The sequence below is a fragment of the Erinaceus europaeus genome, chromosome 1 (assembly GCF_950295315.1).
Source record: "Erinaceus europaeus chromosome 1, mEriEur2.1, whole genome shotgun sequence".
Classification (NCBI taxonomy): Eukaryota; Metazoa; Chordata; class Mammalia; order Eulipotyphla; family Erinaceidae; genus Erinaceus; species Erinaceus europaeus.
In genome coordinates, this window is record NC_080162.1 from 107,866,562 (window position 1) to 107,893,405 (window position 26,844).

The 26,844-nt window shown below is 44.5% G+C and overlaps 1 protein-coding gene and 1 non-coding gene across 2 annotated transcripts in view; one reads left to right on the forward strand and one right to left on the reverse strand.

The window, feature by feature from the left end:
* The window catches only part of TLL2 (tolloid like 2), a 219,481-nt gene that overhangs the window by 181,045 nt on the left and 11,592 nt on the right, over positions 1-26,844 (reverse strand). The window lies entirely within an intron of this gene.
* Positions 1,262-1,392, forward strand: LOC132542948 (small nucleolar RNA SNORA17). Its single transcript, XR_009553918.1, has one exon. It is a non-coding gene; the product is annotated as a small nucleolar RNA SNORA17 (small nucleolar RNA).

The window sequence follows — 26,844 nt, forward strand, 5'->3', positions numbered from 1 at the left end:
TAGTCTTCTATTATGTGGTTCTGGAGACTCAATGCCATGGTGTCTTTTTATATTTTTATTCATTGTTTTATTTTTGCCATCTGGGTTATTGCTGGTATCTGCACAATACCTTGGCAGCCATTTTTCATTTTCATTTTTTTTTTTTTGCTAGAGAGTGAAACACACAGAGAGAGAGAGAGAGAGAGAGAGAGAGCAGTTTGGAAGAGGAGAGATAACTGTAACATTGTTCCACCTTCACCTTGTGAAGCTTTCCCCCTGCAGGTGGAGACTGAGGGCTTGAACCACAGACCTTGAGTGTGGCAACATGTGCACTCACTCAGGTGCACCACCAACCTGTCCCGTCATGATGTCTAGATCTCACACTCTGTCCTTCTGTCCTGCAGACCCTGCCTCAGGTTCCCAAAGGGAGTTCCTGTGGACATCTCTCAATGATACTGTCCAAGAAAGCAGCCTGTTCCTGCCCAGGAAAGTTGCCTCCGGTGGAATGTTTTCTCAGTGCTATGCTGGGTCCTGGAAGCTTCCCAACGTCTGTCAGCACTCTGAGTTTCAATCCAGCATGAGTGGCAGCGTAGGTCTGAGGTCTAGAGCTAGAATATCCTCTAGAGTCCTGCCCCCAACCCTTTCCACGGCCACCAGAATACTGTGCAAGGAGGTTGAGTGACCTGGACTCCAGAGTATTAACAGTGATAATAGTGACTGTGCTCCCTGGAGAGAACTGATTCAACCTGAGAAAATATCCAGCTGTTGGAAAAGTCATGACACGTTTTTACACAGAGAAAAACATAGTAAAGGGGGCCAGGTGGTGGCACACCTAGTTAAGAGTTCACATTACAGTGCGCAAAGACCCAGGTTCAAGCCCTGTGGTTCCCACCTACAGGGGGAAAGCTTCACGAGTGATGAAGCAGGTTGTGGGGTCTCAAGCAAGCACAGGATGATACTTGCAGAGACAAGCAGTGGTGCTCAAATGTTAATGCTCAGATCCAATAGCTCCCCCAGCCTACCATCTCACAGAGCTGGAGAAGAGGTGGAGGCTTCTGTTGGCTTGTCTGTTTGCTTCCTGGGTTATCTCTGGAGCTCAGTGCCTACACTACAAATCCATTGTTCCTGGTGGCTTTAATTAATTAATTAATTAATTAATTTTTATTTTATTGCATAGGACAGACAGAAATTGAGAGAAGAGGGGAAGGGGTCAGGCAGTGGTGCACCGGGTTAAACACACATAGTACAAAGTGCAAGGACCTGTGCAAGAAACCCGGGTTGACCTGCCCCTAGAGTTGTTACAGATGTGACTGCTGTATCACATGTGTGTCATTAGGTGGCAGAGAGAAGAGAGGCTTGTCTACGTCCAGTGCTCTGACCTGTGAGCCACTGGGTGATTGACAGTCTGACACTCAACACAGAGCTCCCTCCTGTTACTGCATGTTTATTGGCAACCTGAATCCCGTCGTGTAAAAAAGCTCTCATTCTTCCTTAGTTCCTGCCTGCCCTCAAATCTCAAGGCGACCCTGTGACCTGAAGACTGGTGTTCATCCCTGCTGGATGAAGAGTGATGGCTCACCATTCAAGGGGAAGGTGACTGTTAGCCTGTGACAATGACCTTATGGAATGTCTGACCTCTGTCCACGTCCAGGTTACCAACAGCCCAGCATCCAGAGATGGTGTCAGTAGATCATTTGAGAGATCTGATCACCAGATGGTGCCACCAGGTGATCTTACCAGACAGACCAGTACACCATCCTCAATCTTGTAGCAGATGCTAAGAGACCAAGAAAATGCTGGAAGGCTACTCTACATCCTTCAGAGGAGTTCACACAAATCACGGGGATCCACAGCTGATCAAGCTCAGGGCCTCACAGCACTGAGTACTCCCCCACTGCTCTCCTAGTTCATGAGTTTGAGAGGGAGGGGGGTGTATTTGGTCCCCAAAAGTAAAATTAAAGAGACTTTGTAAAACTTTGAAAATAAATTACTGACTTGTATGACAAAAAAAAACAAACAAACCTGGTTTGAGCCCCCGACTCCCCACCTGCAAGGAGGTCACTTCACAAGCGGTGAAGCAAGCCTGCAGGTGTCTTTCTCTCCCCCTCTCTATCCTCCCTTCTCCTCACAATTTCTCTCCATCCTATCTATCCACTTAAAAACGGAAAAAATGGCCACCAAGAGCAGGGGATTTGTAGTGCAGGCAGCAAATCCCAATAAGCCTGGAGGCAGAGAGAGAGAGAGAGAGAAGAGGGGGAGATAATAAGGGAGAGAGAAACAGAGAGGCACCTACAGACCTGCTTCACTGCTTGCGAGGTGGCCACCCCCCACCCCCATGCAGGTGGCCAGCATGGGCTTGAACTGGGACCCTTGCGCGGTCCTTCCACATAGTGATATGTGCACTTAATGCAGTACACCACACTGCCCAGCCCCCGGGACTTCTGTTTTAAGCAAGCATCGCAAATGAACCTGATGCCAGAGGTCCCATGAGCCACCCCTTGAGAAAAACTTCCTAGGAAGAAAACAGAAGCACTTGGTCCCAGGAGTCTCCTTGGGAAGATGAGGCATATATATATCCAGTGTGAAACTCCAGATTTGCCATCAGACTTCTGATTACATCAACTAAAACTGAATACAGGCATCCCGCCCCCACCCAGTGTTGACTCTAAGTTCAAAGTGAACCTCCAATATGGACTCATTAGTTATAAATATATGTTCAGGTGCCTCATGGGATTTTTTTCCTTTCAGAAGTTATTGAGTGAATCTGAGTAAAGCTCCATGTCACTTTTCTGTTACCACTTGTCTGTGTGTCTGTCTCTCCAACTACACTGAAGAAAGGAGTTGAACTGTTCAAGGTCAAAAGTAAGTCTTATGTAGCTTTTATGCCAGTGTCTCTCTCTCTCTCTCTCTCTCTCTCTCTCTCTCTCTCTCTCTCTCTCCCCTTCGAGACCATTTTCTTTTCCTTTGTCTTTCTTTTGTTTTTACATAATTTTATTCAATAGGGCAGAGAGAAATTGAGAGGGGAATGGAAGATAGAGAGGGAGAAAGACAGACATCTGCAGACTTGTTCACTGCTTGTGAACTGTGCTCCCTCCCTGCAGGTGGGAAGCTGGAGGGGGGGTCCCCTTACGCTTGTGTACTTAACCAGGTGTGCCACTGCCCTTGTGTCAGCCTCTTTCTATCCCAATGTCCAGGAATTAACTTAGAAGCTCAAAAAGTGATTGTCAAAGAATGAATAACTGAATGGATATTCTTTTTTTTTTCCTCCAGGGTTATTGCTGGGCTCGGTGCCTGCACCATGAATCCACTGCTCCTGGAGGCCATTTTTCCCCCTTTTGTTACCCTTGTTGTTGTAGCCTCGTTGTGGTTATTATTATTGCCATTGTTGATGTTGTTCGTTGTTGGACAGGACAGAGAGAAATGGAGAGAGGAGAGGAAGATAGAGAGCTAGAAAGATAGACACCTGCAGACCTGTTTCACCACCTGTGAAGTGACTCCCCTGCAAGTGGGAAGCCGGGGGCCCGAACCGGGATCCTTACGCCGTTCCTTGAGCTTTGCACCACATGCGCTTAACCCACTGCACCATCGCCCAACCCCCAACTGAATGGATATTCTTAAGACTCCAGAATGGGAATCATAACAATAGCAAATGTTCTTCAAGTACATATTAACCTTCAGAGATTGAGTGATATCTCACATAAATTATTTTATATGATGCTAGCAGAAACCCAAATAGGTGTTTTCATTCCCATAAACCAAGGGTCACTGAGTTCAATAACTTGCTTCACACAGTAAATATGGAGTAGAAGGCATCAACAGAGTGCTTTTGAAGGTCTCAGACTTTATGAAAAGCAGAGGCATAGTCAATAAATTATGAGGCCAATGGATTGTTTAATTGAGGGGAAAAATCATTATGATCTCATCATCAGGAAAAGCCAAGAGTCATCGGCTGTACTCAGATGGTATTTTAAGATTGAGAAGAACTGTAGTTCTAGTACATAAAGAAAAATAGAAAAGTAATCCAGTCCTTCTTCGAGTTTAAGGATTTGAATTGCTAGTTGTCAAGACATCTAAAAATTTTAAATGTAAAACTAGATCAAGTAGCATTGCAAAGCAGGGGAGGGAGTAGACAGGAGAGTCCCAGCCATGAGTCCACTCATCTGGGGCACTGACAGAGCATCTCTAAACAGAGTTCAGAAGTCCCTGTCACACAACAGCCTGTGAAAGCAGAAATAACAGACCCCAAAGTTATTTAGATGTTAACCTCTAAATAGCTTAAGAAACTCCTAGAATTACTGCTTTAATATCATAAGTTCAGTGATGAATTATTACTTAGTAATATCAAAGCCTTATTATTAATTCTTGAGGTAAATTTGAGCAAACTTAACTTTTCAGAGTGACTAGTGGGTCTTGTCACTTCAACTGAAAAAACTATTTAAAATAATATATTCAAATCTTTCCAAGTTTATGAACGGTATTGGGGAAGTATTATAAGGAATCCAAGTCTGGTCATATTTGGTCATCTTTACAAATTCAGATTACTAGTTTCATAAGAATTATTTGAAACTTCAGGATATAAGGCTGGGGAGACAGCATATGGTTATGTAAACAACTTTCATGCCTGAGACTCCTTGGTCCCAGGTTCAATCCCCAGCACCACTATAAAGCAAAGTGGAGTAGTGCTCTGAGGTCTCTCTCCCTCTCTCTCTCTCTCTCTCTCTCTCTCTCTTTCTCTCTCTCTCTGGCTCTGAGGTCCCAGGTTCAACTCCTAATACTACCATAAGCCAGAACTAAGCAGTGCTCCACTAAAAATAAAATAAAATTCAGGATAGATGGTTGATTAAAGAAATAAACTACTTAAAAAGAGAAAATGAATATATTCAAGGAATAAACACACTTGAAATATTTATGATACCTTAAGTAGCAAAAGCCCATCCCCCTTGAGCTGGGTATATCAATATAAATAAGATTTGTAAGATGGATTTGAAAGATTCAGAAACAAATAAATTTTGATAAACCTACATTAATTAAAAAATAACAAAGTAACTTACTTAAACACACCTTGAAATCCACTGCTCCTGCATCCATTTTTCTGGATAGGACAGGGTGAAATTGATAGAGGAGGGGAAGACAGAGAGGAAGAGAAGGATAGACACCTGCAGACCTGCTTCACTGTTTGTGAAGCGACTCCCCTGCAGGTGGGGAGGCAGGGGCTTGAACCAGAATCCTTATGCCCTCCTTGCGCTTCACACTACATGTGCTTAACCTGCTGCTCTAACACCTGGCCCCCTCACCACTAAATCTCTTTGACACCACAATATTTTATAGGATGTTGAGACTGCTTATAGTGATGAATTTGCAGTGAGTAAGGCTGAAGATAAAAGGGAACAGGCAAAGGAAATCCTGGGGCACAGTGCAACAGTCACGTGGTAGCAGCTGTTGGGGGTAAAATGAAGGGATTCTGTGAAGGAATGATTCACAAGGCTCAATGAGTTCAAGTCAGATTATTATGTTCCTTCCCTAGATATTTACAGCTCATTTAATGAATTGTCTACATAGAGAAGAGTGGGGTATGTGGGGAGGGGCGGGGGTGTCTGGCAGTGGCACGCCGGGTTAAGCACAAGAACCCACGCAATGATCATGGTTCAAGACCCCAGTTTGAGCACCCAAGTCCCCACCGGTGTGGGGAGAGGTTCACTTCATAAGAGGTGAAGAAGCTCTGCAGGTGTCTATCTTTCTCACCCCCTCCCCTCTCAGTTTCTCTCTGTACTACCCAATAAATTGAAAAAAGAAAAAAAAAAAAGCCACAGGAGCAGTGGATTCGTAGTGCTGACACCTAGCCCCAGCAATAACCCTGGAGGAAAAAAAAAATGAATGGGGCACAAAGAGGTTATCTCTCAACTGTACAAAGAGTGTCAAAGAGTGCTGTGATCAATAAGTAATGTCTGCCAAGGGTATGAGTGGGGAGTGCCAAGTACATGCATATTCCATCCCTATTCTAACCTTTCAGAGGATATAATATATATACATATTTTTTATTTTATGAGAACTCTGGTGATAGGAAAAGTGTGAAATTACACTACTGTTATAATTTTGTAAATCAATATTAAATCCTAATAAAAAATAAAATAAGTATAAAAAAGATAAGAGTAAGAGAAAGAAAAATAAAGTTTTAGTTATTCTTAGTATATGTGTATATGTATATATATATGTGTGTGTGTGTGCATATGTATTTGCTAGAACAGCAATGGCTTCTCTTAGAAAATCCAAAAGATGGAGTCGGGCAGTAGCACAGCGGGTTAAGCGATGGTGGCACAAAGCACAAGGTCCGGCATAAGGATCCTGGTTCCAGTCCCCGGCTCCCCACCTGCAGGAGAGTGACTTCACAGGCTGTGAAACTGCTCTGCAGGTGTCTTTCTCTCCCCTTCTTTGTCTTCCCCTCCTCTCTCCATTTCTCTCTGTCCTATCCAACAACAACATCAATAACTACAACAATAAAACAAGGGCAACAAAAGGGAAAATAAATAAATATTTTTAAAAACTTGTCTATATCTTTGATACAAGTGTGTTGATTCCCAATCAGTCATGGTGAGTTAGGCTATAGCACTAGCCTGTTAAAAAAGAAAAGAAAAGAAAAGAAAAGTATAGAAAAGAAAAAAAAGACAAAAGAATACATCAAAAACTGTTGCCAGATAAATAAGATACCAGATAAAGGGCAAGAATGAATTGTCAACAAAAACACACTACCTTGCTGTTTCACAACACAGCTTTCTGTGATGACGATATGCATGCTCTTTAATAACCACATGTGGTTAGTGGGCACTTGAAACATAGTTATAAGTGAAGAATTAAATTTTTAATTTATTTTCATTAATTTAAATTACCACATGTGGCCAATGGTTATAAAGCAAACATAATAGAAATAAAAACACACATGTGTAACAGTACAGCTGATATAAAACACTAGATTCTATACAATATAAAAGACCACATTTTATTTAAAATGGTAGCAAAAAAGCATCATATAGCTAGTAATGGCCTTCATAGAAAAAGTGGTACTAGGTTCCCAACTCTGACAACCATCTTCTCAGACAATATTTTAATCCAACTCCATGTTAGCTACCATACTCAAGCAAGAACTATGAAAGTCATAGGCCCCTGGGAACATACCTAAAATAGACTTCCTAGCTTCTTTCCACCCTAAGATCCCTTTTCTCATCTGCTCTATTCCTACTTTTTGGTTCCTTTTCATTAATCATTTTGTCCTGCTTCATATCTTACTGCCTTTCAGCCACCAAGTTGCAGGTGCTACTATGACATCATCTTGACTTCTCTGGGCAGGCGACCTCACCAATGTGTCTCGGAACCTCCCCTCCCCAGAGCACTACCTGTCTAGGGGAAGACAGAAACAAGCTGGGGGTGTGTATGGATAGACCTGCCAATATCCATGTCCAGTGGAGAAGCAATTACAGAAGCCAGAACTCCTATCTTCTGCACCTATCTTTTTCTTCTGCAAAAAGAATTTTGGTCCATACTCCCAAAGGGGGAGAAATTATAGAGGAAGATGACCAGAGGGCTCTGAACCCCAAATCCATCAGGACCTGGAGAGAGAAGAGGAAGAAAGGAAGAATACTCAGAAGTACTAATAGGTGTGGTGTGACTTGGAAAGGAAGAGAAGACAAGACCATGGGGGAGAAATGGGAAAATATATACAAATATAGACAGATAGTTGTAGAAATAACAGTTAACCCATATCTGCAACTTTGAGAGGACTACTGTGGCTTCCAATTGAGGGACTGGGGACACAGAACTCTGCTGGTGGGAACAGTGTGAAATTATACCCCTGTTATCTTACAATTCTGTAAATCAATATTAAATCACTAATAAGAAATAAGTATAAAAAACAAGGATAGGGAGTCGGGCGGTAGCACAGCGGGTTAAGCGCAGGTGGCGCAAAGTGCAAGAACCAGCCTAAGGATCCCGGTTCAAGCCCCCAGCTCCCCACCTGCAGGGGAGTCACTTCACAAGCGGTAAAGCAGGTCTGCAGGTATCTATCTTTCTCTCCCCCTGTCTGTCTTCCCCTCCTCTCTCCATTTCTCTCTGTCCTATCCAACAACAATGACATCATTCATAACTACAACAATAAAACAATAAGAGCAATAAAAGGGAATAAATCATAAATATTTTTAAAAATTAAAAAAACAAAAAAAGGATAAGAGTAGAGAAAGAAAAATAAAGTTTTATAGTTATTCTTTTAAAAAGAGAAGAAAATAAAATGTGATACTATGTTGAAAATAACAGTCTACTCACCACTATAAAAAGTGTCTGACATGAAAAAGAAAGACATTTTATGTTCCTGAAATGTTCATTCTTTCCAAAGCAATGTATAGAAAAAAAAAATCAGATGGTTAAAGACTAGGAAATCTATCAGTGGAGGGGTTGGTATACGGAGGTCTGGTGGTAGAATTGTATGAAGCGTCTTATCCTATAGTTTTATCTTTTTTCCTTTTTATAAATAAATTTTTTAAAAAAACACCAATTATTCTTATCATTGATAAAATGTATTCTCTAACACAACATTATGCTGTAAAGCTATAACAGCTGTCCACCACACAATAGTCTGGAAGCAATTTCTTGCCTATATAAAGCATATGTGACATAGTAAGTTTCACAAACTGTGAAGGGAGAGTCAAATCAGTCACTTTGAGGCAAATGGGTTAGTTGAGGAAAAATCAAGTTGGCTTTGAACAGCACACTTTCACCAAAATTAAATTCCAAATAAGCAAAACACATAGTGAAAACTATGGAAATTAAGTGGCTGGGGAGGCAGCTCAGCAGGCAGAGCACAGGACTTGCGTGAAGGAAGCACTGCATATGCCTTAGTAATGTTCTGGTCTTTATCTCTCTGTCTTTAAACAATTTTTTTCTTTTTTAAAATATATTTTATTTATTTATTTTCCTTGTGTTGCCCTTGTTGTCTATTTATTGTTGCTGTTGTTTTTATTGATGTCCTCGTTGTTGGATAGGAGAGAGAGAGAAATGGAGAGAGGAGGGGAAGACAGAGAGGGGGAGAGAAAGATAGACACCTGCAGACCTGCTTCACCGCCTGTGAAGGACTCCCTTGCAGGTGGGGAGCCGGGGCTCGAACCGGGATCCTTACTCCAGGTCTTTGCACTCTGCGCCACGTGTGCTTAACCCACTGTGCTACCGCCTGACTCCCATTTATTTATTTTTAATTCTTCTTCTAGCGTTTGCCCTTCTTCCGTAGCCAGTCAACAGCATCAGGTTGAGCCTGATGTAAAGTTTCGAGACCTCCTTTGAATCTGGAGAGGTGGCAGTCGTTGACTATGTGGGTCATAGTCTGTCTGGAGCTGCAGGGGCAGTTCGGGTGTCTCTGGCTCCCCAGCGGTGGAACATAGCGGCGCACCGGCCATGGCCTGTTCCATAGTGATTGAGGAGGGCCCAATCATAACGTGCTAGGTCAAAGCCGGGTTGACGCTTGCAGGGGTCTGTGATGAGGTGTTTGTTCTTTACCTCAGCTGACTGCCAACTCTGTTTCCAAGAGACTGGAACAGAGAAGTTCAGTGTAGGTGTAGGGGACCAGATTGGGTGACGAGACGTCAAGTGTTGGACAGGGTGGGCAAAGATATCCCCGTATATTGGCAGGTCCGGTCGAGTGCAGACATGGGAAATGAACTTAGATGATGCCGCATCCCGACGAATATCTGGCGGGGCGATGTTGCTAAGAACTGGCAGCCATGGAACCGGGGTGGAACGGATGGTTCCAGAAATTATCCTCATGGAGGAATATATTTATTTTTAATGAAAGATACAGAGAGAAAGAAAGAGATAGAGGAAGAGAGGCCAGAGCACTACTCAGCTCTGGCCTAACATGGTACTGGGGATTGAACCTAGGGCCACAGGAGCCTCAGGCATGAAAATTGCATTACCATTATGCTATCTTCCCAGCCCTAAATAAGTAATATTTTATTTTATTGCCTCCAGGGTTATCACTGGGGTCGGTGTCTGCACTATGAATCCACTGGCTCCTGGAGGCCATTTTCCCCATTTTTGTTGCCCTTGTTGTTGTTGTTGTTATTGTTATTGTTGTTGGATAGTACAGAAAGAAATTGAGAGTGGAGGGGAAGACAGAGAAGGGGAGAGAAAGACACCTGCAGACATGCTTCACCCCCTGTGAAGCAACCCCCCTGCAGGTGGGGAGCCAGAGGCTTGAACCCAGATCCTTATGCTGGTCCTTGTGCTTCATTCCATGTTCTCTTAACCTGCTGTGCTACCACCCAGCCCCCCTAAATAAGTAATTTTTTAAAAATCCACTTAATTTTTTTAAAAGTTAAATCAACACATTTGTTGGACAGTATATAGAAAGCAAACGATTTAGTGCACAGCTGTTAAATTCTTACCAGACATGTCTGACATGAAAAGAGAAGCAAGGGGGCCAGGAGGTGGCTCACCAGGTTAAGCGCACACAGTACAAAATGCAAGGACCCGCGCAAGGATCAGTCCCTGGCTCCCCACCTGTGGGTGGTGGGGATGGGAGGGGGGTGTGCTTCACAAGAGGTGAAGCAGGTCTGCAGGTGTCTCTCTTTTTCTCTCCCTCTATATATATCTTCTTCACCCCTCTCAATTTCTCTCTGTCCTGCACCCCCCCCAAAAAAAAAAGGTCACAGAAGCCGTGGATTCATAGTGCAGGCACTGAGCCCCAGTGATAACACTGGAGGAAAAAAAAAAGCAATATTATGTTGCAAAAATACTTATTCTTTTCATCAAAGTCCCAAATTTTATTTACAAAATGATATGGGGGTTGGGCATTAGCTCAGCAGGTTAAGCACTCTTGGCACAAAGTACAAGGACCAGTGCCAGGATCCCAGTTCGAGCCTCTGGCTCCCCATCTGTGGGGGGAATCGCTTCACAGACTGTGAAGTGGGTCTGCGGGTATCTATCTTTCTCAATCTCTGTCTTCCCCTCCTCTCTCAAATTCTCTTTGTCCTATCCAACAGAAATAACAATAATAACAACAAGGGCAACAAAAATGGAAAAAATGGCCTCAAGGAGCAGTGGATTCGTAGTGCAGGCACCCACTCCCAGCGTAACCCTGGAGGCAAAAAAGAAAAAGAACATTAAATCAAAATGACATTAAAGTTCCCCTGTAGAATTAAAATGTTAATAGTCAAGAACGGCACTTGAGAAGAACTGACCTGATATATCACAACATTATGTTACAAAACTCCAACACTCTACATCATAGAATCATCTGGCAGCAAGGTAAAGAAAGCATGCCTCTTCAGAGAAGATTCTCTCGAAGGATGCCTGCCACCTGGCTAACTGTCTTCTAGCACCAACACCCTGACCAAAGTGTAAGCCACAGACAGGATTAACAGTTTTGGAGTTTGACAGAAATATATCACAGGGGCCAGCTGGTGGCACACCTGGTTGAGCATACATGTTCCAGTGCTTAAGGACCTGGGGTTTGATCCCCCAGCTTCTCTGCAAGGAGAAAGCTTTATAAGTGGTGAAGCAGGACTGCAGGTGTCTCTCTATCTCTCTCCCTCTCTATCCCCCCTCTCAATTTCTGACTGCCTCTATTCAATAAATAAATAAAAATAAGAAAAATAAATTTTAAAAATTTTTTTTAAAAAGAGAGAGAAATATACCACAAGCCCCATCCAGATATGCTGAGCCAGTAGTCACAGGTGCACAAACCCCCTAGTGAACAAGGAAATGTGAGAAACACCTAGCCAAAGTACCAGAGACTGCCTCCTTCAACCATGCCCCTAAGGCCGTGGGCTCTCTCCACCTCTCTTTCTCTGATGTTTTTCATGACTGTAAGGAAGAGGTGAAGTAGGGTGGTTCTTTAGAAATGTAGGGTGTGCTTGGGGAGGGGCACAGAAAGTACCCAAAATGCACATCAGTAAAACTGTCATCTGCTCCTGTCTTGGCTGCCCCACTGGAACTCCAACTTGCAATTTAGGAAGTTGTCAACAGGTGGTAGTGTTTTGTTAGGAAGGTCTGCAAGTAACTATTTCAGAAATAATTTGCTTTATTTTTTGTTATTATTTTATTTATTGGATAGAGATAAAAAGAGAAATCCAGAGGGAAAGGAGAGAGAGAGAGGGAGAGAGAAAGAGAGAGAGACCTGCAACCCTGTTTCACCACTTGTGAAGCTCTCCCCCTGCAGGTGGGGGCTGGGGGTCTGAACCAGGATCCTTGTGCATTGTAACATGTGCACTCAGCCAGGTGTGCCATTGCCTGGCCCCGAAATAGTTTACTTTTCAAGAATCAAAAAAGGAAGACTTTTTTTTTTTTTTTTGGCCTCCACGGTTATCGCTGGGGCTCGGTGCTGACACTACAAATCCACTGCTCCTGGAAGCCATTTTTTTTCCATTTTATTTTATTTTATTATTGGACAGGACAGAGAGAAATTGAGAGAAGAGGATGAAATAGAGAGGGAGAGAGTAATACAGACACCTGCAGACCTGCTTCACTGCTTGTGAAGTGTCTTGCAGGTGGGAAGCAGAGGCTTGAACCTGGATCCTTGAGCAGGTCCTTGTGCTCAGTACTATGTATGCTTAACTGGATGCGACAATGCCCCCCTCCAAATAAAAGTCTTTATAAACTAGTCCACCCCAACTTCCATACCTGCCCGAGTGGTTTCTTCTCACATACCTCCAAGAACAGGGCACTATTGGAAGAGGCCCCTACCCCACTAGGGAAAGATAGAAACAGGCTGGGGGTATGGATCCAGCTGCCAACATCCATATCTAGAGGACCTTCTGCACTCCATAAAAATTTTTGGTCCGGGAGTCGGGCAGTAGTGCTGCAGGTTAAGCATAGGTGGCTCAAAGCACAAGGACAGGCATAAGGATCCCTGGCTCCCCACCTGCAGGGAAGTCACTTCACAGGCAGTGAAGCAGGTCTGCAGGTGTCTATCTTTCTCTTCCCCTCTGTCTTCCCCTCCTCTCTCCATTTCTCTCTGTCCTATCCAACGACAACGACATCAATAACAACAACAATAAAACAAGGGCAACAAAAGAGAATAAAATAAATATTTTTTTAAATGTTATTAAAAATTTTTGGTCCATACTCCCAAAGGGGGAGAAATTATACAGGAAGATGGCCAGAGGGCTCTGAACTCTATTAGTACCCAGAGAGAGAAGAGGAAAGAAAGATGGAGGAACAGTCAGAAGTAGCAATAGGTGTAGGTGTGAATTGGAAAGGAAGAGAAAATAGGACCATGGAGAAAAAAAAAAAAGGGAAAATATAAACAAATAGAGACAGCTGTAGAAATAACAGTTAACCTATATCTGCAACTTTGGGAAAAAATCATGTGGCTTCCAATGGAGATACTGGGGACACAGAACTCTAGTGGTAGGAACGGTGTGGAATTATACCCCTGTTATCCTATGATTTTGTCAATCAATATTGTCACTAATAAAATGAAAGTAAATAGTAAAATAAAACTTAAAAGGGACCGGGTAGTGGTGCACCTGGTTGAGCGCACGTTACAATGTGCAAGGAGCTGGGTTTGAGTCCACAGTCCCCATCCGCAGGGGAAAGCTTCACAAATGGTGAAGCAGGGATGCAGGTGTCTCTCTGTCTCTCTCCCTCTCTATCTACCCTTTCCCTCTCAATTTGTAGTTGTCTCTATTCAATAAACAAAGATAACAAAAAATAAAATGTTTTTTTAAAAAACAAACAAATAAATAAAACTTAAAAAAGAAGAAGTCAAGGAAGAGGAAGAGGAGAAGGGAGAAGAAAAGGGGGGAAAGGGAGGAGAAAGAGAAGTGGGAGGAGGAAGGTAGGCTTCCACAGCTCAAGGATGGCTCTGGCCTTCCCAGTCTATCCCGGGTATAGGTCCCACTGGCCCAGGACTATGTCCTCCGGCAGGCACTGCTGTAAACCTGGCCAGTTCTTGACTTTGCTGTCTAGACTGATGAGATGTGTGTGGCTCATGTGCCAGTGAGCTTCCCACTGATAGATACAGTCAGACAAATTCCACAGTAGTCAGTATCATGGAACACAAACGACCCGAATTAAACTGGTGATATGAGAAGATGGACTTTCTCCTTGGGTTGGCATTATAACTGCCCACACACAATGACACATCAACCTAGCCCAGCTTTTCTCCCGGTGCAGTGTGTGAACCACTTGGCTTAGCAGTAAGGAGTGTTTCTCCCTGAGAAAGAAATGGGCTGGGGGTATGGATCAACCTGCCAATGTCCATGTTCATCAGAGAAGCAATTATAGAAGCCAGACCTTCCACTTTCTGCACCCCATAAAGAAATTCTGGTCCATCCTCCCAAAGGGATAAAGAATAGGGAAGCTTTTAATGGAGGGGATGGGGCACAGAATTCTGGTGATGGGAACTGTGTGGAATTATACCCCTGTTATCTTATAATTTTGTTTATTATTATTAAGTCACTAATAAAAAATTTAAAAAGAAAAACCTCTCTGAACCTCATCCCAGATCTATGGAATCAGCATCACTCATGACAGCACCTGGGAGTATGCATTTTGAATTCACACCTCGCCCCAAACACACCCCAAAGTACGGGAGACCAGGAGAGTGGCTGGTCTCTGAGGGTCCCTCGGCCCTACTGTGTGACTTCACTACAGTTTTTCTTAGAGAATGCAGAGTATCCATCCCAGGCTGCTGGGCTGGCTACTGTTCATCCATGCCAACAACAAGCCATTCATGGCCTCATGGGACAGTCACCTAGAGATAAGCTTTATCAGAGGGACTAAACATGGAACACTGGCACTGATGGAATTCCTCCCAGGAAGCTGGCTGAGGTGGGCTGGTAAGACAAAAGGTGGGAAGAGTTATAAGGAAATCCTCCCAGAGACCTGTTTAGTTCCCTTCCAGTTTCCAGCAGAGGGATTTCACAGGTTTGAAGGCGTTTTCTCTGAATCTTTGTCAAGGGAGTGTATGTACAAACAAACAGGGAGAGGTTTTTTTTTTCCCCTAGTAAAAAAGTTAATCGGCTTAAAGTGTGCAACTAAATAAGCAAAGCTTACATTCAAGTTTCCTGCAGAGAAAGGACCCCATGGAAAGAAGGTTCTAGGAAATACAATATGGCCTCTATGTTCTTTTGTAGTTCCATGCTTATAAATATTCATGGGGTGGTGTTAATGGGGTCCACCGCTCTATACAACCACAATCGTTTTTTTTTGTTTATTCTCAGGGACATGAACTTTGAAACCATGAACCTAGATTTCAAGACTGCATTCAGATGCGATAGCAGAACAGGAGGGGAGAGGTTCGGGCCTGTGGAGGACACTGGAGAGGAATCGGGGCAAGATGTGAATCATGCCTCTGGGCTCCTTTAGTAGAGATTAAAGGATGGGATCTGCTTAGTATGTGAGGTCTCCTGTCTCCAGGATCCCCAGCTGCTCTAGCTGAGGCCATGGCCTCCACACAAGGGAGTATAGCTTAGTTATTCCAGCACAAAGCAGAGAGGAATGGCAACTTGGAAATACTTTAATTTGATAAAACAGAATTCTGCAAGTTTTAAATTAAAATCTTAAAAAAAAAAAACTAATTAAAAACTAAGATCTGGATGGTAGTGCACCTGGTTGAATGCACATGCTACCATGCTCAAGGAAGCAGGTTCAAGCGCCCGGCCCCCACTTGCAGGGGCAAGCTTAACAAACAGTTCTGCAGTGTGTCTCTCACTCTCTAATTCCCCCTCTCCTTTCAATTTCTCTCTGTCTCTACCCAATAAAATTAAAATAAACATAATATTTTTAAAAACTAGTTGTAGGGACCAGGTGGGGGTGCATTCAGTTAAACGCACATAGTTCTAAGTGCAAGGAACCACATGAGGATCTGGGTTCAAGCCCCTTGCTCCCTACTTGCAGGTGGGAAGCTTCACAGGTGGTGAAGCAGGTCTGCAGGCATCTATCTTTCTCTCTCTCTCAATCTCTCTCTCTCTCTCTCACTCTCACTCTCTCTCCCTCCTTCCCTTTCTCCCTCCCTCCTTTATCTCCCCCTCCTTTCTCAATATCTCTCTGTCTTAACCAATAAAATGGAAAAAATGGCCTCCAAGAGCAGTGGATTTGTAGTGTGGGCACTGACCCCCAGAAATAACCCTGAAAGGAAAAAATAAAATAGTTGAAGTCATGGAATTTATCAGATGGGGAGACTTTGAAAGTCATAAGCAATGTTTTTATTTACAGCAGGAAGAAACTAAGGTCCACAAAGACGTAATGACTTGCTCAGGACAGCACAACCTGATGTCAGGCCTGCTGACTAAGCCAAGGCCCTTCCCCTAGGCCAGGGATGCAAACCTGTGCTCTTCTTACTCTGTCTCTCTCTCCCCACAGGACAGACACCCCTAAATGATCACGGCCTTCCTGTCCACTGAGCCTGGACATGGCCACAGTGGTACAGAGGGCAGTGCTATTCCATAGAAATGACAGGAGTGGGAACCCTGTTTGACCTCTCTGCTCCCGAAACATGCTGTCATGTCACCATCCATTTTTTCTTTGCAAAGGGATTTTTCATTACTATCACTGAGAAGTCACTTCCGCAGGTCAACCGTTTCAGGTAAGAAAAACAAAGACACCAAGTGTTAGCACACCCTATTAAGCACACATAGTACAAAGTGTAAGGAATCGAGCCGCAGGCTCCCCACCTGCAGGGGGGTGCACTTCATGAGTGACAAAGCAGATCTACAGGCGTCTCTCTTCCTCTCTACCTTTCCCCTCCCTTCTCAATTTCTCTTTGTCCTATCCAATACAATGGGAAAAAACTGCAGTCAGGAGCAGTGGATTTGTAGAGGAGGCACTGAGCCCCAGCAATAAGCCTGGAGAAAAAAAGAAAGAAAAGAAAAAAAAGAGGGAGTCGGGCAGTAGCACAGCGGGTTAAGTGCACATAGTGCAAAGCGCAAGGATCCCAGTTGAGCCCCTGGCTCCCCACCTGCAGGGGAGTCGCTTCACAGGCAGTGAAGCAGGTCTGCAGGAGTCTATCTCTCTTTCCCCCTCTTTGTCTTCCCCTCCTCTCTCCGTTTCTCTCTGTCCTATCCAACAACGACAACAACAATAATAACTACAACAACAATAAAAAAATAATACTAAGGGCAACAAAAGGGAAAATAAATAAAAACATATTTAAAAAGAAGAAAGGAAAAAAGAAGGAAAGGAAGGAGAAAGAAAAAACGAAGGAAACAAAGAAAGAAAGACAAGGGAGAGAGGGAAAGACACCACAAGTACTAAAACCTTCCCCTGTGGTGTGGGGTAGGCTCTCACCTGTGCTGCTCACACAGCAAAGCAGGTGCAGACCTAAGGGAGCTGCAGTGCAAGCCCGGCATTTTCCATTCCAAGTCACTTTCAGCCTGAACTTAAGAGGACTGAGTACACACAGCAGAAACACAGCAGGATGGGAGGGTCTGAAGCATTCTCAAAGGTTAATCAGGACCTAGGAGAGCACCACGCATGGATGGGTAATACAGAGCAACTCAGAAAACTTGCTCTGCCTCAAGGAAATATCCAGCCCTGCCTTGGCTGTCATCATTCTGTTTAGGGCTGAGTTAAGAAGTCTGACGGGTGCCCGGGCTGGTGGCCATCTTGCTCGGGGCAGCTATGGCCTCCTGCCTTGTGTTTTCATCGCTATCACAGGAAGGCTGCACCAGGGTACATCAGAGCTATGGCACAGCTTAGTGTGCTGAGCAGAACTCACTCGGCTTCAGAATTACCTGCTCAGCTGATTTCTTAGAGAAAACAAAAGATTAGCCACTGGACTGGCAATGGCAGAAAGGCCAAAATCTCAAAGTGTATATAGGTCTCATAGCTCCAAACAGGCATTGAGAGGTGATTTCTTCTTTTATTCATCTTTATTTATTTACTGGAAAGAGACAGCCAGAAATCAAGAGGGGAGGGGTGATAGAGAGGAAGAGAGACAGAGAAACACCTGCCGCCCTACTTCACCACTCATGAAGCTTTCTCCCTATAGGTAGGGACCAGGGGCTTGAACCCAGGCCCTTATGCATTGTGAGCCACCATATGGCCCTGGAGGTGACCTCTTGAATTCACAGGAAGAGGGGAGAGAGAGAGAGGGAGGGAGAGGGAGGGAGGGAGAGAGAGAGAGAGAGAGAGAGAGAGAGAGAGAGAAAGACCAAGAGGAGGGCAGAGAGTGGCATCCTGGGCACCATATGTTGGCCATTTACAAACCATGTTGTGAAGATACTGAAAATATCACCACCCATGATCATGAGTGTCTTTGGTTAAGATCTGAGCTAAGATTAAAGTTATTATTTTGCTAAAAAAAAAAAGATTTATTTATTGCTTAAATCACATTAGAGAAAGTTTCACATGGGGGGGGGGGATCCAGAGAAGCTCACAGGCCCATGTGGCAATAAAAATTGAACCACCAGCCTCAAGAATGCAAGTCCTGTACTCTGCCAGCTAAGCTAGCTCCCGGGCCACAGAGCTATTCTTTTTATATGTATTGTTCACCTGCTCTGCCCTGCTCTGTTCCCAGGAAAGCTGACTGTGTGAACGATAACTTGCATGTCCCCCTGCCCACTGGCTACTGACTATGGAAGAGATGATATGATATGATATGATATGATATGATATGATATGATATGATATGATATGATATGATATGATATGAAATAGAGGAAGAGGAAGGGGAGGAGGGGAAGGGAGAAAAGGGAAGAGGAAAGGAGGAAGGGGAAAGGGGAGGGGAGGGGGAAGGGTGAGCAGGGGAGAAGAGTGAAGAGGGGAAAGAAGGGGAGAGGAGGGGAAGGGAGAGGGTGGGAAGGGGAGGGGGAGGGGGATGGGAAGGAGAGGAGAGAGATGAGGAAGGGAAAGGAGGGTGAGGGGAGGGTGAGGAGAGAGGAGATGGGTGGGGAGGGGTGAGGAGGGGAAGGGAAGGGAAAGGAGAGGGGAAGGGAGAGAAGGGGATAGAGAGGAGAAGAGAGGAGAGGAGAGGAGAGGAGAGGAGAGGAGAGGAGAGGAGAGGAGAGGAGAGGAGAGGAGAGGAGAGGAGAGGAGAAGAGAGGAGAGGAGAGGAGAGGAGGAGAGGACTTCTTCCCCACTTTGGTGCTGTGTCTCTGATGGTAGGAGCACCCCTCCACCACTACCCCTCTATATAGTTTCAGCTTCTGGAACACTGTTCCCTCCCATGACTCTTCAGCTGCAGGTGTGGCTTCTAGTCTCTGGATGCTACACATGCTTGTTTGCCCTAAGCCTGCAGTCCCCTCATTCGGAGATCCTCATCTGAAACAGTTGAGGCACCTTCAGCAGTCATATCCTACGGGGGTCCTGGCACATGGCGATGTTAAGAAAACCCTTCTGCTATTTCCACAGCTCAGCAGAAAGATGCCACTCTGCCTGGTAAATAGGGTGACAGCTTTGGTCCAAAATGAAGCTTTGTACTGCTGAATTCTAGCAGAAGATGATATACCGTATCTCACACGAGCTGTTTTCCCACAGCCTGGGCTCCCACAATGTCCACTCAGTAGTGAAGAAGAGGGTGCAGTTTATATTCTAAAATCTAGAAGGTTTTAAGATGTAATTTTAGATTTAGTAAGTCTGACTCCAGGTCCAGGCACATCTCATAAACCCTAATATCTCCACTGTGGAATGATCTCTTGTAGAACATTAAGTTACCAACGCAATTATGTCGGACTCATTCTGAAGTTGAAGGCCCACTAGAGGCCCTGAGTAGTGAGTGCAGAGAAAGGAAAGAAACGTTAGGTAAAGGGGACAGGAGACCATCCCACAGCCAATCATGTCAGTAGCTTTAGACAAGTTACTGCCCTTCCCAGACCCTCAAAAGAAAAAGCTGGAATAAATAATCCCAAGGGCAGGGGTAGATAGCATAATGGCTATGCAAAGAAACTCTCATGCCTAAGGCTCCAAAGTCCCAGGTTCAATCCTCCACACAACCATAAGCCAGAGCTGATCAGTGCTCTGATGAGAGAAAGAGTGAAAGACCACAGCACCAAAGCTTCCTCCAATGCAGCCAGAGCCAGACTTGAACTTAGGTCAGGCACATGGAAACTAGCACACACTATTTTTAAATATTATTTATTATTGAATAGAGGAGACAGAGTGCAATTTAAAGGGGTGGGGACGATACAGGGAGAGAGACACCTGCAGCCCTGCTTCACCACTTGCAAAGCTTTCCCCCTGCAGGTGGGGAGCAAGGGCTTGAACCTGGGTTCTTGTGCACTGTAATGTGAGGGCTTAACCAGGCACACCACTGCCTGCCCCACCCCCCAACCCCGCCAAGTGAACAATTTTATCAGCCTCAGTTCCTTCCAGCTGGAACACTTTACATGACTTTATTCTTCATCATTCTTGCTTTTTGTTTGTTTTTTTCAGATCAGATGTTACCTCTTAACCTTCAGTAATGGTTGTAAGGTTATCATTACTTAACATTTTTTTATACAGTGCTAGGGATCAAACATGTAGAAGTGACATGTGGCATCGCCTGGGAATTTTCTTACATATATATTTTTTTTTCCTCCAGGGTTATTGCTGGGGCTCAGTGCCTGCACTACAAATCCACTACTCCTGGAGGCTATTTTTCCCATTTTGTTGGCCTTGTTGTTGTCATTATTATTATTGTTGTCATTGCTGTCTGTAGTTGTTGGATAGGACAGAGAGAAATTGAGAGAGGAGGAGAGACAGAGAAGGGGAGAGAAAGATAGACACCTGCAGACCTGCTTCACCGCTTGTGAATCAAAACCCTTGCAAGTGGGGAGCCAGGGGCTCAAACCAGGATCCTCATGCCAGTCCTTGGCGCTTTGTGCCATGTTCACACAACCCACTTCACTACCGCCCAGCCCCTCTTACATATTCTTTATCTCTCTCCCTCTTCTATGCCTGCCAGGTCAAATGCATGTTGTGATGGTCTGAGTCCTGAACAAACCACCGTGGACCATGAGGATAAAGGTCTTTGTGTAGGAAGAGCAGGCTGGCAAGATGGAGGGGGGCTGGATTCTGGAGACCCTATCAGTGCCAGGATGCAGACTTCAAGACTTGGATGTAAGGAAGAAACTTTCAGTGTGGAACTACCCTGAATGGGACGGATACCCCATCTGAAGCCAATATTCCCCGTCGACACACTGCCATTCAGCTCTCCGTCCATCCTTCTTTGTGCTACTTTCTGACCCTGGAGCTGGGCCCTGAACATGTTTCTCCTTTATCAACTAGCCTATTAGGATTGGTCAGCAGATGGTGAGGGATACTGCAAGAGAAAGGGACTTTAATTCTGGTCCTAGGGGTCATCTGGCTCCTGAGACCAGAGAACCATTAGTGCCCAACCTTGAGAGTTTTGCTGGTACTGCAGGGGGCAAGTCCCTACTCTTGGGCCTTTTTACTCTGACATGTCAGGGAACTTCTCCAATTCCCAGTGGGTTACATTTTCTCCTGAAAAACTGGAATTTCAACCTAGAAATGAACTCATTCATTTCATAGATTCATTCCTTCATTTGTAGTTGCTCCTTGTAGCTGTTATTCCTATCTTCTTTATCTCCATTAGTAGGCAGTCAATTTTGGCTTTAATAATCATTTATGAATAAGTTTTCAGGTGGGGGAAGACAGCATAATGGTTATGCAAAGAGACTCTCATGCCTGAGGTGCCAAAGTCTCAGGTTCAATCCCCCACACCACCATAAGCCAGAACTGAGTAGTGCTCTGGTAAAAAGAATAAACAGGGGAGTCGGGTGGTAGTGCAGTAGGTTAAGTGCACGTGGAGTGCAAGGACCGGCATAAGGATCCCGGTTCGAGCCCCTGGCTCCCCACCTGCAGGGGAGTCACTTCACAGGTGGTGAAGCGGGTCTGCAGGTGTCTGTCTTTCTCTCCCCCCCTCTCTATCTTTCCTTCCTCTCTCCATTTCTCTCTGTCCTATCTAACAAAGACAACAACAGCAATAATAACTACAACAACAATAAAAAACAAGGGCAACAAAAGGGAAAATAAATACATATAAAAAAATTTTTAAATAAAGAATAAATAAAGTTATTTTTTAAAATAATAACATCGAGGCCCTGACTCCCCTCCTGCAGGCAGTGAAGCAGGTCTGCAAGTGTCTTTCTCCCTCTCTCTGTCTTCTCCTCTTCTCTCCATTTCTCTCTGTCCTATCTAACAACAACAACATCAATAACAACAACAATTAGAACTACAACAAGGGCAACAAAAGGGAAAATAAATAAATAAAATTAAAAAAACAATAAATAAGTTGTCAATTTTCTTCTCTAACTACTGGTGTAGACTGTGAAGGAAATAGTCACTTAACTTGGGCTCCTTACTAGTAATTTAATCTAATCTTAAGTGGTAGCACCAATGAGCTCCATAGACAAGTCCGTGATAAAGTACATTCTTCTCTGGGGCTGGATGGTGGCGCACCTGGTAGAGCACACGTTACCATGTGTGAGGAACTGCGCTCATGCCCCCACCCCCTATGTACACAAGGAGAAAGCATCACAAGAGGTACATCAGTGCTACGGGTATCTCTCCCTCCCTCTCTCTCTTTCTGTCTCCCTCTAATTCTCTCCAAGAACACTGGTCAGCTCAGGCTGATGGTGATGTGGAGGACTGAACCCGGGACTTTGGAACCTCAGACATGAGATTTTCTTTGCATAACCATTATGCTATCTACTCTCCACCCTCTCCCTCAAATTCTCTTTGCCTTCTTCCCACTGTCAAAAAATATGACTGGATATAAAAGGATGACAGAGGACATAGTGTGGGTTGTATTGTTATGTGGAAAACTGAGATGTGTTACACATGTACAAGCTATTGTATTTACTGTTGAATGTAAAACATTAATCCCTCAATAAAGGAATAAAATTAAGAAATATGACTGGAACTAGAAAAGACCTAGGATTGCCAAACTATCTTGGTAAGAAAGAACAGAACTGGAGGCATTATACTCTCAGATCTCAGATTGTATTATAGGGCCACTGTCATCAAAACTGCTTGGTACTAAAACATAAATAGACACATTGGCCAGTGGAATAGAATTGAGAGCCCAGAAATACGTCCCCACACCTATGGACATCTAATCTTTGACAAAGGTGCCCAGACTATTAAATGGGGAGAGGGAGGGGTCCTCTTCAACAAATGGTGTTGGATAAAATGGGTTGAAACATGCAGAAGAATGAAACTGAACCACTATATTTCACCAAACACAAAAGTAAATTCTAAATGGATCAAGGACTTGGATGTTAGACCAGAAACTATCAAATACTTAGAGGAAAATATTAGCAAAACTCTTTTCCATCTAAATTTTAAATGATACAAATCCAAATATCAGACTGACAGAAAAAATAAACCAATGGGACTACATCAAATTAAAAAAGGTTTCTTTCTACCTTGTCACAGACACTCTGCAGAATCAACTAGAGCAGACCCTCAACTTAGACTCACTGTAAACACCTGTGCCACCTCGCCTTGATTCGTGTTGCTTATTCCCTTTAACCCTTTTTTTTAAATATATATATTTGACAGAAATCAAAAGGAGAGTAGGAGCTAGAAAAGAGAGACACCTGCAGCCCTGCTTCACCACTCATGAAACTTTCCCCCTGCAGGTGGGGACTGGGAGCTTGAACCCAGGTCCCTACGTATTGTTAAATGTGTTTCTCAACTGGATGTGCTGCTACTTATCCCCTCATCAATTTCCTTTGAAAAGCCTTCTCATACAACCCAGCTTCTTCAAATCCCCTCCATCCTTCCAGGCTAAGCTCAGGGCTTGCCAGTTCCCCTCACCAGAAACTCTGCTTTGGTTTAATGGTAATTGCTACCTTTTCAGAGTCTCTATGGCGGTCCCTCGTTTGTTCAGTTTCTTCACTCGACAAATACTAGTGGAGCACCTGCCATGTGCCCCAAGCACTGTGCTGGTGACTGGAAAACCACCTAAGTCTAGTTCCTACTACCTTGGACTTTGCTGTCCACCATGGAGACAGACATTGAGTGAGTGTTCAAACCAATGGCTACATCCCACTACAGACAGTAAGGGTCATGCAGGGAAACAAAGGTGATGGAAGAATCTGGAAAAGGGACCTGAAAGAAATTGGGATCTGGCAGGGGCCGGGCCGTGGTGCACCAGGTTAAGTGTACATAGTACAAAGCATAAGAACTCGTATGAGGATCCCAATTTGTGCCCCCGACTCCCCACCTGCAGGGAGGTCGCTTCACAAACAGTGGTCTGCAGGTATCTACATTTCTCTCCCCCTCTCTATCTTCCCCTACCCTGTCAATTTCTCTCTGTCCTATCCAAAATATTTAAAAAAATGGCCACAGGAGTAGTGGACTTATAGAGCAGGCACCTAGCCCAGCAATAACCCTAGAGGCAAAAATATGTAATTAAATAAAAGGAGAGAGAGAAAGAAAGAGGGAAGGAAATTGGGACCTGGAAGACAACCTCACCTATGTGTCCTGGAACCTCACCTCACCAGAGATCTTCCTCACTAGGGAAAGATAGAGACAGGCTGGGAGTATGGATCCACCTGCCAACATCCATGTTTAGCGGAGAAGCAGTTTCAGAAGCCAGACCATCACCTTCTGCACCCCATAAAGAATTCTGGTCCAGAGGCTGGCGGTGGTGCACCTGGTTAAGCGCACACACTTAAGTGCAAGGACCCAAGTTTGAGCCCCTGGTCCCCACCTGCAGGGGGAAAGCTTCACAAGTGATAAAGCAGGGCGGCAGGTGTCTATCTCTCCTTATCTATCCACTCTCTCTTTCAATCTCTCTTTGTCCTATCGAATTAAATAAAGTTTAAAAGATTAAACAATATAATAATAATTAAAATATAATTTTAAATAATTTTGGTCCAGACTCCAGAGGGATAAAGAATAGGGAAGTTTCCAGTGGAGGGAATGGAATATGGAACTCTGGTGGTGGGAACTGTGTGGAATTATACCCTCTTATCTTACAATCTTGTTAATCATTTTTAAATCACTAATAAAAAAGAAAGAAATTGGGACCCAGCATGTGGGGAGAGGATATGGAAGCTGAGTCCTGAGGCCTTCTCTTTCCCTTGTGTCAAGAGGCCTTGAGTCAAGAGGCCTTCTCTTTCCCTGTGGGAAGGAGGAGCATGGCAGGTGTGAGAAGGAGGCTGGCTGAGAAGAATGGCAGGGCTGCCAACTACTCTCGTCCCAAGAGCAATGGGAAGTCATTCTTCTTCTTCTTCTAGCGTTTGCCCTTCTTCCGTAGCCAGTCAACAACGTCAGGTTGAGCCTGATGTAAAGTTTCGAGACCTCCTTTGAATCTGGAGGGTCCTAAGTGGATCTGATTTTACAAGTATGGTCAGATGTGAGTTTTGGAAAGATCCTTTTTTCTTGTTATTTGTAAAAATAAAAAAATAGAAAATATAGACAAAACCATAGGATAAGAGGGGTAAAATTCCACACAATTCCCACCACCAGAATTCCATATCCCATCCCCTCCACCGGAAACTTTCCTATTCTTTATCCCTCTAGGAATATGGATCCAGAATCATTATGGGGCACAGAAGGTGGAAGGTTTAGCTTCTGTAATTGCTTCTCTGCTGAACATGGGCGTTGGCCAGTCAATCCATACTCCTAGCCTGTTTCTATCAGAAAGATCCTTTTTTAAATTTTATTTTCCCTTTTGTTGCCCTTGTTTATTATTATTCTTGTAATTATTATTGTTGTTGTTATTGATGTTGTTGTTGTTAGGACAGAGAGAAATGGAGAGAGGAGGGGAAGATAGAGAGGGGGAGAGAAAGACACCTGCAGACCTGCTTCACCGCCTGTGAAGTGACCCCTCTGCAGTGGGGAGCGGGGGGCTCAAACTGGGATCCTTAAGCCAGTCCTTGGCGCTTCACCCACTGCACTACTGCCCGACCCCTCAGATCCTTTTTACTAACTGCCACCAGGGTTATTGTTGGGGTTCAGTGCCTTTAAGATGAATCCTCCACTCCCAGTAGCCATTTTTCCTATTACTTTTACCTGGCAGAACAGAGAGTAATCGAGAGGAGAAGGTGAGGAAGAGAAAGAGATAGCTACAGCACTGGTGGACGACTCATGAAGCTTCCTCCCTGCAGATGGAGGTCTGCCACATGGAAAAGAATCTGGGGGTGGGGGGGTAGATGAGGGGGTAGCAGGGAGATAGCTTTGTACACTGTCATAGGAACCCATGTGAGAGTCGGGGAGGAGGAAGGAAGGGACTTGGGTCAGAGAGTGGCCGTGAAGACAAAGGGAAGTGGAGGGGTACATTTGGAGACAGAACTGCAGTGACTGGGGTTGCATGAGAATGAGGGGAAAGAAAGGTGTTCAGGAAGGCATCCTAGCTTCTGGCTGAAAAACTTGGACGGGGGACAGGTGGTGGCACACCTGGCTGAGTGCACGTTACAGTGCGGAATGACCCGGGTTCAAGCCCCCAGTCCCCATCTGCAGGGGGAAAGCTTCACAAACGGTGAAGCAGTGCTACAGGTGTCTGTCTCTCTCCCTATCTCCCCTCCCCTTAATTTCTAGTTGTATCAACAAATAAAGATAATTTTTTTAAGTTTTTTTTTTTTTAAATAAAGAGCAACCTGGGTCAGTCCTGGCACCACTGGGGGGAACTAACTGCTGATTCTTGCTGGGTGACTCAGGGGGATGAGGGAGGGGAGATGGGAAGCCAGAGCTGCCAGAGCTGCCCTAGCAGGGAGGAGAACCAGTCCTGGAACATGAAGATGAGTTAAGAAGGAAGGTAGAGCTGCAGACACTGTCATGACGCCATCCTGACGTCCCTGGGCAGACGACCTCACTGATGTGTCCTGGAGCCCCACCTCCCCAGAGCCCTGCCCCACTAGGGAGAGACAGAAACAGGCTGGGCGTATGGATCCACCTGCCAATGCCCATGTCCAACGGGGAAGAAATTACAGA